The 14,754-nt window shown below is 42.3% G+C and overlaps 1 long non-coding RNA gene across 1 annotated transcript; it reads left to right on the plus strand.

Moving 5' to 3' along the window:
- Positions 1-2,497: 2,497 nt before the first annotated feature.
- On the plus strand, positions 2,498-2,860 carry LOC131690412 (uncharacterized). The gene is made up of 2 exons (XR_009305578.1): positions 2,498-2,545; positions 2,605-2,860. It is a non-coding gene; the product is annotated as an uncharacterized LOC131690412 (long non-coding RNA).
- The last annotated feature ends 11,894 nt before the right edge of the window (positions 2,861-14,754 follow it).

The following is a 14,754-nucleotide window of genomic DNA, read 5'->3' on the forward strand; positions in this document are numbered from 1 at the left end:
CACACGCCTAACACAAATAAGAGACCGATCGTCTGCTCCCAGTTGTTTTTATTTCCGTTGATGTCTTGCCTGGGAAACTGTCACCAGCAGTTGACGGAAGACCATCAAGATAGTGCGAGATTATAGGGATTATGGTGTCAAGGGGTATGGGAACATTTTATAGCAAATTCAAATTCAAATCGAAATCTAATAATAGGGTATAGCTGAAGTTTTAATTAATCAAAGATAAATATAATTCATTTGCGTAAATTCATTTGTTTTTATTTATTTACTGGGATAAATTCAGACACCTTTAGGAATAGGGAATTTGTATTTAAAGTTTAAGCTAGTTTAATATTATAATAATGTTATTTAAATGATTTTATTTTTAGCTTATAAATAGAGGATAAGAAATATTTAATTTATTTTATAAATTTATTTACAGGTAGTTTTTATACAAATTGTGCATGTACATATGAAAACAGTCAGGGTAACCGAACTTGGAGGTTACAATCCTCCCGGAGTCGAGATAAAAAAAAGCAAAGATTTTTTTTTGTTTTAATAGCAATCATCAGCATGGGCCTACTTCCTCTAAAGTTTCCAATTAATCTGAAACAATGATTTTTCCGTAGCCCGGAGCTCTTTTCTTCCAGATCATCATGAGAATCTTGTGCGGTGAGACTCGCCATGCCGAAGCAATTATTGTTTTGTGAGTTTAGCAATAAAATAATAACTAGATTTCAAAGCAAGTATAAATAATGATATTTCCATGGGCCTACTTCCTTCGGAGATGCAAGTTAATTTAGAACAATGATTTTTCCCATAAGGGAGCTCTTTTCTTCTAATTTATGCGAATCTCCAACGGTGAGACTAGCCATGTTTGAGTCCCTTTTTGTGGTTTAACGTCATACTTGGAAGTGTGAATTGGCTATCTCAGAGTCCGGCAGAAAAAATAAGCATTTGCCATCCCCATGCTCCTCCAGAATAAAAAGTCAACAGCTGCCGCCCAGACAAAACAGGTTGCGTAATTCGTAGAAGACAAGACAAAACTCTAATACCGTCTTCATTCTATTCCAATACTGTCTAAAGCCATTCGCCAAAGACAAAAAACAAATTTAATAACAATTGTTTCTCTTCCTTTCCTTCCCTTTACATACTATCATTCATTCCTTTCACTTTCATACCCTTTCTCATTCTTCCTCGATCATTCTACCCACTAATCATTTGCTCCTCTCTTACATAGACTATCATTCATACAAGCACTCCCTTCTGATTTATGATTCCCACTCACACACTTATGCGTAAATATCTTAATAATTCTCAATCTTAATCTAGGGCGCCCTAATTTATAAGTCAGGTTCAGTTTGTGGTTTCATGTTGCACAATCTGATAAACATATGGTACCGCTATTAACTGCTTTACCCTATTTCATTTGGAAGAAAACATAGAAAATATTCGAGGGTAAATTATACCAACTGGGGGTTTATGGGAATACTTTTGTATCACCCGTTAGGTCAACTGCTTGAGCTGTCAACGAGCTGAAATGTCAACAATCATATTTCAAGAGTGCTGATTCAAATGGACCTTAGTGACAAATGTAAACAAACTGAGTTATTTGCAGCACAGCATGTGATTACAACATAGCTAACGAATACCGAAAACCAGGATTCATTATACACAGTATTTATCAAAATAACAAGCATTATATAAAAAGTCGCAAAGTTTTCATGATCATATTTTGAAATTTTGCACTTGAGACCTTTTAAAATGAAAGGACCTATGCGCGAAATATTTCAAAACCTCTGCAACTGTTCATAGGCGCCATGCAAAAACGACGCAAGATTCATTTCATTCCATGTTTTCCCCACTGCACATAGGTACCTAGTAAAAACGTCCTAAGCATCAAAATAAAAGAAATTATTTTCTTCTGTTCATGCGACTTATTTTCGAAGTTAAATTTAATAAATATAATAATTAAATGATAATTGGAAAGCTTAGTTATTCTAAAGTAACATGCCATTCGTTGGTTTTAACCACTTCCAGCCAATGATTTGTTAATATAAACTAAAGTTTCCCGCATTTTTTTTCTGCAAGACTTCTGTTAAATCCAGTGCAACTATTTACCATAGTAATGAAGAACATTCGTATTCCGGTGCTCATTTTGTCGAAAACTTTGAAGAAATTCAATATTCGTCGTAAGAGCTACCTTTGCTGAAAAAAGCCGTATGTGCAGCGTCGTATGATTCTTGGGCCCGAAAAGAAGACCTATATGAAAGGTCCTATAATTTTCAAAAGGACGCATCATTCTAAAGCGCTTAAAAACTACATTAGCACTAAACATTTCATATTTTTAGCATTATTTACTTAAAGAGCATAGTCCTTAGACTATATTGGCATAATTGTTCCATCAAAACGCATATTTGTTCTTTAATAGGGATTTGTTTTAGGTCCATGAAACTTCAGCCTCGTTTTTCTCAGTTCGAGCTCAATGTCACTTAGGACCTTTTGAATAAGTACTCTTGATTTTCTTCAAAGCGTGAATCGAGGATGGTTGTTTATTTCACAGGTAAGCTGTTTAAACATGCATTAAAATTTAAGAATTATGTTTTATGTTCTTTTTTTCAGGGTATTTCTGACGGCTCTGTTTCGTGCATGCATCTTCAGCGCTCGATAATGTTGCCGCACGTTCGAAATCATTTTGGATACACTTACGGTGGTCACTCAGAAGTGCCAGCCAATGTTCCAAACTTGTGCAGTGGCTTGCTGCTTCGACAAGTGCGGCACGTCGTTAATTATATAAATATTCGGCGATATGTTTATTTAGTTTTACCGATCTGGGACAAAATCGATGTGTTTTTAAAATATAAATAGTGTAAATGTGCGTGTTTTTATTCAACCTGGTTTTAAGTGGGGCTGCTGGTCAGATCCCCAGATTTTTCCCAGCAAGATCTTCCAGTTCATAAGAACTGTTTCCTATTTTGGATAGAATTTTGCATGGAAGATATTGCCGCCCGTATTTAGCATTGTAGTGTTCTCCCGCGTTTGATAGTTTCATGTTTCTTCTGAACACTAATTGGCCGGCCGTAAACGCTTTGGAAAATTGCCGGTGCCGAAGATTATATTGTTTACGAGAAGATTCGTGTGCTTTGGTCAGATTTTGGATGACCTTTTCGTAAATACTGGTGAACCTTTGTTTTCGCCTAGTTTCTCTCTCTTCGTCGGCCAGAATTTGATCATGCCGGAAAAGGCGATGGTCTGAACCATCCTCCGACAATTCTTGACCGTGTGTTATGTAGTACGGTGTAAACCCCGTGGGCGAGTGTATACTTGTGTTGAGTATAAGCTCAATTTCCGAGAGCTTAGTGTCCCACAAGCGTTGATCGTCTTTAACGTAGGTGCGTATAGCGGCGTTTATAGTCCGGTTTACGCGCTCAACTGGGTTCGCTTGGGAATGGTACCTGGAGTTCAACCAATGGGCAATTCCGAAGCGATCCAGCATCGTCTTAAACTCTTTGAAGGTAAACGTACTGCCGTTGTCTGTAATGATAATTGCCGGGACAGAGTTCCGAAAGAACCACTGGTCTCGGAGCACATTACACATCAACGAGCTTTCAATTTTCCTCATGGGATGAATCATCACCCATTTAGAAAAATAATCCGTCACCACTAGCATATGCTGGTGACCTTTGCGACTACGGGGAAGCGGACCAATGAAATCAATTGAAATGATTTGCCATGGACGGGATGCTTCCCGAATCTTTCCCATTTCTGGAACGACCGGTACGTAAGAGGGTTTCACCTCCTTACATGTTTGGCAACCTTGAACATACGCACGTATAGTTGCGGCCATTTTTGGCCAATAGTAGCGCTTCTGAATACGATTCAATGTTTTCTTAAACCCGATATGGAGAACATTGTCATGGTTTTCTATGAGAATAGGGGGTATGGTGTCAGGTTTGGGAACTTGTTTCCATTCAAACCGACAGTCAAATGGCTCGCTTTTCGCAGTCACAAATTTTAACAATTGGTCTTCATCTATCTTGAAGTCGATGAACTGATCGGGTTGCTTTAATACCTTCTCTATTAGCTTCGAGTGCCACGACGGAGTAGGTGAATCTTGGACAACAACAGTACTGCGTGATCAGGCGTCTGGGACAACATTGTCTTTACCCTTTCTGTGCACCACCGTCATATCGTACTGCTGCAGGTCCAAGCTCCACCTACTACAGCGGGACCCTACTTTCCACTTCGTTTTCAAAATGTGGGTTAGCGCAGATGAATCAGTGACTAGGGTAAAGTGATACCCCTCAATGTAGCATCTGAACGCATCTATGACTAATAAGGCGGCCAAAGCCTCCTTCTCCGCAGCATGGTAATTTCTCTGCGGAGTCGAAAGCTTGTGCGAGAAATATGAAATTACTTTCTCTACTCCCTCCTGTTGTTAAGTAAGGATGCCAGCGACAGCTACGTCACTGGCATCGGTTTGAATTGTAAATTGTTCGGTGAAATTTGGGCTACCAAGAATAGGAGTTGTAATTAACAACTCTTTGATGGCACAGAACGCCTTTTCAGCGTCATCGGTCCAACATATTTTCTTGGTTTTCGTTTTTAACAAATCGGTAAGGGCAGACGTAACTCCACTAAACTGGGGAATAAAACGCCGATAATAATTTGCCATTCCTAGGAATCTCCTAAGTTTGGTAACAGTGTCTGGTCTTGCGTACTCTACGATCGGCCTGATTTTATCCGGGTTCGTACGTAGACCTTCTGTACCTAGGAGATATCCTAGGAATGGTATTTCTGACACCCCGAATTGGGATTTTTCCAAGTTTATGGATAGATTTGCTTGTGTTAGGCGTCGTGCGATCTCACGGAGCAATTGCACATGCTGTTCGAATGTCTCCGTTACCACGACAATATCGTCGAGGTAAACGAAAACATATGGCTCTAATTCTCCGTGACCGAGGACACGATCCATTAGTCGGGCTAGTGTTGCCGGACTGTTTACCAGACCAAAGGACATACGGGTGTACTGATACAACCCCTTGCCTTGCACACCGAAGGCGGTATATTTGCGAGAGGCAGGATCCAGCGAAATTTGCAAGAAAGCTTCTGAAAGGTCAATGGTGGATAAATACCTCGCTTTTGGAAGCTGTCCTAAATGCGACAGGGGTGGGGCAAGGGGTACGCATCTCGTACAGTGCGCTCGTTAATTTTTCGCGCGTCAAGACACAGTCTCACCTTATTCGGTTTGATCACCGGCACGCAATTTAACGACCAGTCCGAATTACTTGGTTCGATAATCCCGGACTTTAGTAACCTTTGTAATTCCACGGAAACTAACTGTTGTGTTTTCGGGGACATTACGTAGGGAAATTGTCGAATGGGAGGTTTTTTCTTCCATTCTTCTTGCAGTTCGATTCGGTGTACCGCGAGAGGTGTCAACGATAGTTGCCCCTGTTTTGCTGGTAGGAAAAGTGTTTTCACTTGAGTGATAATTTTTCTTTCCTCGGCATTAAGAACCGTGGCTGGAGGAGGATGATTAACAGTCAAAGAAGTTTCCAATTGGCAACATTGTTGGATCGTGGGTTTTATTCTGAATTTTCTCCAGAAATCCATCGCGCATATACAATTGATAGCAAGGTCCGGAACCACCATCGTGGCTACGACTTTTACTTGACCGTTGAATGAAAATGGAAGGTAAAGTTGTCCTGAGATCACAAGCTGCTCCCCGCTCGCCGTACGCAACAGAATTGGGTTTTGAAGAGGGGTTAATTTGGGTGATTTCAACTTTGAATACACTGTTTTATTGATAAGGGTAATGTTACTACCACTGTCTAATAACGCCTGAACATTATGCCCGTATAAACTAATAGTAATATACGGTCGGTTATCGTTGTGGTATGGGTAAACGATTGAGAAAAGATATGGGTTCGTTGAATAAATGTTTTCAGTGGCTTGTTCAAAATATGGTGAAACAGATGGTTTATTACGCGCATTTAAGTATTCAGCGGACGGCGGTTTTCGCTCGCTGAACCGTAGTTTTTTGTACAATATGGACAATTATTTGATGGGTATCCGCGGAAGCCGCAGTTCCCACAGAGCACGCCTTTAGGAAGTCTGCAAGTTGAAATACGATGCCCAAATATTCCACAATTCAAACATTGATTGGATGGCGGTGGACGATGAGAGTCAATTAAAGCCTCCAATGTGGGTTGAGAATTTTTATTGGTATTCGAGAAGGTTGCCGCTGTTTGTGATTGCGGCGCATTGCGCTGGGGTGGATTTGAAGGTTTTTGGTTATCATGAGGACTCAAGTTCTGTTGCGACGGTAGGGTTTGCAAAATTTGTGAGACACTTGAAGAATCTTTTTTCGATTTCTTCTTAGAAACATTTTGGTCTACCATGGCTACTTGTTTGTCGGTTCCAAAGACCTTATTGTACGCTGAGAAATTTAGTGCATCCACCTTCTGACCGGCGGCAACTAGTGTTGCTAGATCGGTTATTGGTATGAAATTTAATTGTTTTTTATAATCAATTCTCATATTTTGTGATAGAATTTGTACCTTTTCATAATCTGGTAATTGAGTGCTCATGGTACGGAACAATCGTTCCATCTCATGATAGAACTCTAGAAATGTCTCATTTCGTTGTTGCCTGCGTTGGTAAACTTTCATCTTTATCAGAGCATCTAAATCAGGATGCATAAATGATCTCCGAAGCTCAAGTACTAAATGCTGCCAATTAAGTAACCGGCCGGTGGTACGCATTGTCATGTACCATTTTAGAGCCGGCCCTGCGAAAAGGTGAACCGCCGACTCAAATAACTCAGTCTCAGAAACATGTTCGGCCATGGACAATGCTTGCACAATTTCAAGAAACTCGTTAAGTTTCAACCCTTGATCTTCTCCATCGTACTTGTTCATCGCCCATTTAGAAACGGGTAAGCTATGGCGAAAAGAGGAGCCTTGCCCAACTTGATTGTTCAAAGCATGGTTTGGGTTAGAAAATTGTTGAAAGCTAGAGCTTGGAAAGTTTACCTAAATGTTGGCATTATTTAATGTGGTGCCAGAGGTCGGCACTGTAGGATTATTTAGAATATGATTATATCCATGTGGCCCATATGTTGGGGAGGGGTTTGGGTAGTTTGGTTGCGGGTTGGCAGAAACCGCATCTGGCTAATGAAATGATAAGTTTTGTGTTTGGTTAGATATAAGATGGCCGCCAAAATCGGCTGGTTTCAAAATGACTTTACTTTCAGGAAATGAAACTTGATTCGGAGTGAAAAGTAGATTTTTGTGAGGATGGATTACTGTACGATTTTGTGTGGTGGAATTAACGATTGGTTTCAATTGGGCAAAATTGTTATGCAAAGAACTATTGTGCTGGGCTTCTTCATTGTCCAGGTACCTAACTGCAGTCTGAGTTGCTATATGTCGTTGGTTACTTCGATCGGATAATTCCTTCTCAAGATATGTAATGCGAACTTGAAGAGAACGAATCCACTTAATTATTTGTGGGTTAACTCCAGCCTGATCGTTTGGTTCCGTATCCGAATTATCCTCAACTGTATCCAGTAGCTCATCGTTATCTACTTGTTCTTGTTCCTCCTCAATAATGTCCTCGGTTGCAAAGAATTCTAACCTAATTTTGCCTACGATTTCAACAAACATTGCTTTCAATGTTTCCTCTGGCTCACAACTTTCACAAGCCTGAAGTAAAAGCTGATACACTTTGTGAGCGTAGTGCAATAATCTGGTCTTGCATCTACTCATCACATTTTGATCGTGCCGCTTGATCCCGCCACAAATTTCTTCGTATGTTTTTTTGCACGCTTCGATTGCTTCCCCCACATTAACAGATATCAGAGCATTGATTATTTTACCATCCTCCTTTTCTATTTTAAGGTGTTCACGTAAACTTCTTTTTCTTCGCGTGAAACTCGGATCATCGCGAATTACAATAGTGCGCATTGAAAGCTCAAATAAAAGTTCTTCAGTAGTAAGATGGTCGACTCTCATCTCATGGTACCACCTTGACAGCAATTCAACAGCTTGGGTATAACTCAAACTCGAATCAGCCATTTTGGAATGGTCAAAAAAACAATTGATGTAGCAAATAAAGCAAATGTAAAAAAAATAAAATTACGCTAAGCTTTGAAATTATTGAGTTGCGCTATCCTCTATAAACTACACTCCCCTCATGTCTAGACTAAACAACTGAATCATCTCTAAACCTTCGAACACTGGGTAGGCGATATCTTGATCACTAAAGTAATTTTCATCATCCGGAATGAGAAAATATTCCCACTTTTTTATATCACTCGAACCACAAAAAGTATAAATAAAAAATGATAAGAAATCTGAAATCTGTTTCATAAAAATTGAAATTAATTTAATTAATTGCAATTCCTCCCGGAGCTTACTTAAAAAGGTGCTCAAATTTGGCCAAAAGTTGAAAACCTTTTTTTTTTAAAATTCATTTAACGTTGGGCGCCATTTGTTACTAATTACTTACGTTAGCCCGGCGGGGCAATTTGCTACGGAGGAATTGCGGACTATCTTCCCAGACTGCAAAAACCAATGACAGAAATAGCAAAAAGGGCACTTGCAATTAAGAAAAAAAAAAATAGTTTTAAACATGCACAATTAGAGGCCATTTTATTTAATAGAATTTAATAGAATTTAAGAAATATTTTATTTAAATGTGGGAAAGGATGAAATAGCACTAGCTTACGGTAATCCATGCGTTTGTTCTTCCATGGCGGCGGCGTTGGTAGCAGTCTTGAAGATTTCGAGGCCGGCCGCTTCGACGCTTGGTGGCAGCAGCAACTAGTCCAACAACAACAGCAGCGCGCGTTCGGTTCCGACGCAGGGTAGCGCCGAGTCGGTTCGTTCAAATATCTTGACGACGACGAACCTCGGAGAGATGGCGGGTGGATTGGTTCCGCAGTCCGCACAATCGAGTTGGGCCAACTTTTGTCGGCGACCCTTATTACGGTGCGATGAATTTTCTCCACAGGGTTGCTTAGTTCACTGAACACAATGGCTGACTGACAGCCGACACACGCCTAACACAAATAAGAGACCGATCGTCTGCTCCCAGTTGTTTTTATTCCCGTTGATGTCTTGCCTGGGAAACTGTCACCAGCAGTTGACGGAAGACCATCAAGATAGTGCGAGATTATAGGGATTATGGTGTCAAGGGGTATGGGAACATTTTATAGCAAATTCAAATTCAAATCGAAATCTAATAATAGGGTATAGCTGAAGTTTTAATTAATCAAAGATAAATATAATTCATTTGCGTAAATTCATTTGTTTTTATTTATTTACTGGGATAAATTCAGACACCTTTAGGAATAGGGAATTTGTATTTTAAGTTTAAGCTAGTTTAATATTATAATAATGTTATTTAAATGATTTTATTTTTAGCTTATAAATAGAGGATAAGGAATATTTAGAATAAATTTATTTACAGGTAGTTTTTATACAAATTGTGCATGCACATATGAAAACAGTCAGGGTAACCGAACTTGGAGGTTACAATCGGTAGAGAATTCGTTGGGGAATGGGTGTGATATTAGCTTAGGAACTTGGCGGGTTCCCCGGGGGCGTCATGAACCGTCATAGGTGACCAATGTGGTCAAAGCTGCTTTGATTGATCATTAGTGATCCAGACCCGCAAACTAGAGTAATGTTACATCAATTTTAATATGTATTACATCATTTGAACCCCATGGTGGTACCAGTTTATATGGGAATTTGCTGTGTGACCGCACTCTTCAATCCGTAACTCCGGAACCGAAAGTCGGATCAACCAAAAATTCATTAGCAGCTTATGGGAGCCTTATACCTTTCAGATGAAACTAAGTTTGCGAAAATCGGTTCAGCCAGCTTTGAGAAAATTGTGTGAGTTTAAATGACACACACACATACATACTGTTTACGCCGGGATCTGGCCGATACTCAAGCCCGAGAACAGACAGTGAAACACAGGGCGGACGAACAGCACCCGGAACGAAACAAACTTGGCTGGCCCCGCACAGGCCAGCAAAAGGGCGTTCTATTCCGCCTTCTTCGGACCTTTCCAGTCCACACAACACCAGATAGTCCTACTGTAATCATAACATTTATTTACACTATTTACAAGAATTTATATTCAAATTTCACTGCTTCTAATATTCTAAGTCTAATTCCCGGTCTGTGGGGAAGCGGTCTTGCAACGTATGCACGACGAGCGCGACGCACAGTCAGTTGTACTGGACTGTCTTGATCGGCGATAAACTTTGTACTACCCGTCCGGTCCCACAGGCATGGTATGGGCTGACGGGTAAAAGATGATGATCGCCCCGAGTGTGTGCGATCCTCTTCAGTCGGTGCTGCTACGGCAACGAATTTCCGTAGAAACCACCGGACTGCAAAAGTCATTGTTGGAAAGACCAGCAACAATCAGCTGAACTGCAATGATATTAGCTTGCCTTCGTTTTACGTGTGTGCCAGCTGACCGAAATTGGAGAAGAAATTCATCTGTGCCACGGGTGGGAAATTATTCGATTTGGCACACTGTTAGCTGGTGTCGATTTTAGCGGTCAAAATAATTTTCCGATACTATGTTCACTTCGGCGTGAACATTCTCCCCGCCTTGAATTATCAAGGAAATTCAATCAGTAGCTGTTTAGGCCAGTGAGATGGGCCGAACTACGATAGAGTTGGTAGTGTTGACGATTCCGCTAGTTGGTATGGAGTAGCGGTGTAGCTGTGATGACGATCGTATAGTCTGTTTCTTGCGATGACGTAGTACGGGCCGGAAACTGTCCGGAGATAGTGTTGCTAGGCGATGGTGACTCGTCGACAGCGATCACAGAAAACTACTGTGCGGTCCAGTCTGCTACTGGAGTGGTGATCCCGTGACGTCACAAACGTTCGTGGTGATGGTAAGTGATTTCATACCGATATTCTGTCGGAATGATGCTCATAGAGGGTGGAGTCCGATATTCTGTCGGAATGGTGATCGCAGAGCTTCGTTGATGTAGCGATGAGTGCACCTACGATCATGATAAAACGGTCCGAAATTCTGTCCGGATAGATGTGCGTACAGACTATAGTGCGGTGGGTAACGATCACGATGAATACTGAAATATAAGAAATCTGTACGCAAACATCGTTGCTGTTGAGCGAAAAAAGGGTACTTAACTATTGTCAAGTCATAGCCGGGGGGTTCCGAGAACCCGCCCGGCGAGGCTTGTGCTCTTTACAGATGCTTCAGGAACTGCTCGATTCCCCCGAGCTTGGGCCAGGATCTCGTCTGGCGACTCTATACCCTGAGTGAGGGCCGGGATCTCGTCCGGCGGGTGTGTTTGCTGCTATGGCTTCGTTGATGGTGGTGACAAAACCGCTTCGTCGTATCTTACTGCGTGTAGTGATGCGATGTGATCAACTTTGTGGTGCAATCCGTACATCCGTGGACGGATTACACGCAAAGAGATGGATTCCTCCGGTCCAACCACAAGGAGTGCGTTGAGGAACAGAATCCCACGGAAAGTTGATCCAGTATCGGGTGAGCTGACGGATGACGTGGTAAATTTGGCGAATGTCACTTTCCGGTTGCATGATTTCTGGCGAATACGCGATCATAAATCCACCAAATCGCTCTTTGGTGGGACCAGAAAACACCAACGGTGAAATATGAAGCACTTGGTTGCTTCCCAGGTCGGAAAGTGACTCGACATCCGTGTGTAGTTGTGTGTGTGTGTGAGAATCGTCCTTCGGTCGTCTTTGACGGGAAAAGTGAAGCCAATTGCTTCCAGGAAGTACGAATCGTGCGTATATGTGGGTTGACGTTGTGCGCATTTTGGCCACCAGAGATCCTTAATGTGCCTAGTGTGCGTGTACGGGGTACGATACAGCTCTAATGCCGGTAGAGCAAATCTAGTGCAGGCTTATGTAGGGAAAACACGATCACGCGCCATTTCGATTGTCTGTTGGCGACACATACGAAGAACGGCGTTCTGTGCTGCACTAGATGAAGCGGCCGTCGGTTGCCGCGAATTGATGACGTGGGTTCGTTGGTTTGTGCATCTGATGCCACAATATGGCTGGTTTCGAGTGTGAATCGGGCTGGTAGTCTTCGTCGTAGGGTTTTCACTAACATGTGATGACGTAAATGGCTCACAACGGTGCTCGTCCCGAAGAATCGCAGCGAAAGCGGGACGTGTTGTGGCCACGAATCGGTCCTGCTTGGACCTACTGTTACAGCGCGGTCGGTGTGTAACATTCGCGAATTGGGTTTGTTCTTCAACGGCAAGAAAAAAGACTACCAGACGCACCGATCTATTCACACACTTGAATGGAACTGCACTCACCCATTTCCGTCGATGATGTGATGGAAAACGCGTCCCACAGCTGGCAGATTTGTTGCATAGCTCTCCAGCTGGCCGCCGACTCTCCAAATCAGCAGCGAAGGGGATCTCGATCCGCGTCTATGCAGTATTGGAAAATGGGTGCAGTCTCCATTGCATTTTCTCCCACAGACCGGGTTGATCGCGATGGCGCTCGCGAAAACAAAAGCGCGATTGTTGCGCGCGTTTTGCAGCGGGCCGCTTAGCTTGCGGTAAATGGAGCGCCATCCTGCGGACTTGAGGGTCTATCCGGTTCGAAGGACCATGTTTACGCCGGGATCTGGCCGATACTCAAGCCCGGGAAACAGTGAAACACAGGGCGGACGAACAGCACCCGGAACGAAACAAACTTGGCTGGCCCCGCACAGGCCAGCAAAAGGGCGTTCTTTTCCGCCTTCTTCGGACCTTTCCAGTCCACACAACACCAGAAAGTCCTACTGTATATCATAACATTTATTTACACTATTTACAACATTGTTATATTCAAATTTCACTGCTTCGAAACTATTTCTAATTCCCGGTCTGTGGGGAAGCGGTGTGCAACGTATGCACGGCAAGCGCGACGCACAGTCAGTTGTGCTGGACTGTCTTGATCGGCGATAAACTTTGTACTGCCGTACTGCCCTGCTGCTCCCACAGGACATGAGACGGCTGAAGGGGAAGATGACCCAGCCGTGTGCGATCATCTGCTCTCGGTGATGCTACGGCAACGAATTTGCGTAGAAACCACCGGACTGCAAAAGTCATTGTTGGAAAGACCAGCAACAATCAGCTGAACAGCAATGATATTAGCTTGCCTTCGTTTTACGTGTGTGCCAGCTGACCGAAATTGGAGAAGAAATTCATCTGTGCCACGGGTGGGAAATTATTCGATTTGGCACACTGTTAGCTGGTGTCGATTTTAGCGGTCAAAATAATTTTCCGATACTATGTTCACTTCGGCGTGAACACATACACACACAGACATTTGCCGATCTCGACGAACTGAATCGAATGGTGTATGACACTCGGCCCTCCGGGCCTCGGTTAAAAAGTCGATTTTTACAGTGATTGCATAGCCTTTCTTTATATGAGAAAGGCAAAAAGGTGCGAAATCGGCAAAGTCCCAAAAAGTCGATTTTAACATAAACATAACATAAAATCTCGACGTTAGATGCATTTTAAAGATGTTTGGCATCAAAAATACGAATTCGATTTCTAAAATTTCATGGGGTCCCCCCTTGAAAAAAAAAATTGAGTTCCGGCTTATATGGGAATTTCATATGTGACCGGACGGTCCAGTATATATTTCCGGAACCATATAAGCGATCCGTGCGAAGTTTTACAGACATCTGTGGGGATAATATAGCTATCATTTAGGACTAAGTTTGTGAAAATCGGCCAAACCATTTCCGAGAAACTGATATGAGTTTGCTAGTTTCGAAAGATAACCGCTTTTCCCGGGCACTTCCGGAACCGTCTATGGCGGTCAATGTAGTCAATGAAAGTTTGTTTGGCCGTCGGTGACCTAGAACTGCAAATTTAAGTTATTTGAGAGACATTTTAGCGAAATTTTTACCTTTTTTGCTTTCATCGGAGTATCGGTTTGAATCACAATTTGCTATGTGATCGCACGCCACAACCCGTAACTCCGGAACCGGAAGTCGGTTGGGGATAAAATTTAATAGCCATTTACGGAGACGCAGCATCTTTCATTTGAGACTAAGTTTGGTTGATTCGGTCTAGCCATCTCCGAGAAACCGATGTGACTGTTATTCTGAATTTGGATACTTCCACCGAGGCTTCCGGAACCGATGATGGTGGCCAATGTGACCGAAAAGACTTCGAATGGCTGTTAATGACCTAGTACTACAAATCGAAGCAGTTGTTTTCACATTTTGGAAAATTTTTCACCATTATACATTCATTGCAGAATTTATTAAAATCGACATTTTCTACGTGATCGTACTCATCACCCTGTAATTCCGGAAGTCGGATCCATTAGAAATTCAATAGCAGCCTATGGGAACGATGCTCCTTTCATTTGGGACTAAGTTTGTGAAAATCGGTTCAGCCATCTCTGAGAAAAGTGAGTGAGATTGTGTTCGCGTACACACACAGACGCACATATACACACATACATACACACACAGACATTTCCCGAACTCGACGAACTGAATCGAATGGTATATGTCATTCGGCCCTCCGGGTCTCAGTTAAAAAGTCGGTTTTCAGAGCAATTGCAATACCTTTCTATTGAGAAAGGCAAAAGGCACTGATCAGGCTGCGATGCTCTCGTGGAGCAGGGGCAAAATGAATTTTTGGTGCACACTTTCGTCTCGGGCAAGGCAGCGCAACCGCATCCTAAATTAAAATACATCTCCGCCTGATTTCGA

This window comes from Topomyia yanbarensis, chromosome 3, assembly GCF_030247195.1.
Source record: "Topomyia yanbarensis strain Yona2022 chromosome 3, ASM3024719v1, whole genome shotgun sequence".
In the NCBI taxonomy this organism is placed as follows: domain Eukaryota; kingdom Metazoa; phylum Arthropoda; class Insecta; order Diptera; family Culicidae; genus Topomyia; species Topomyia yanbarensis.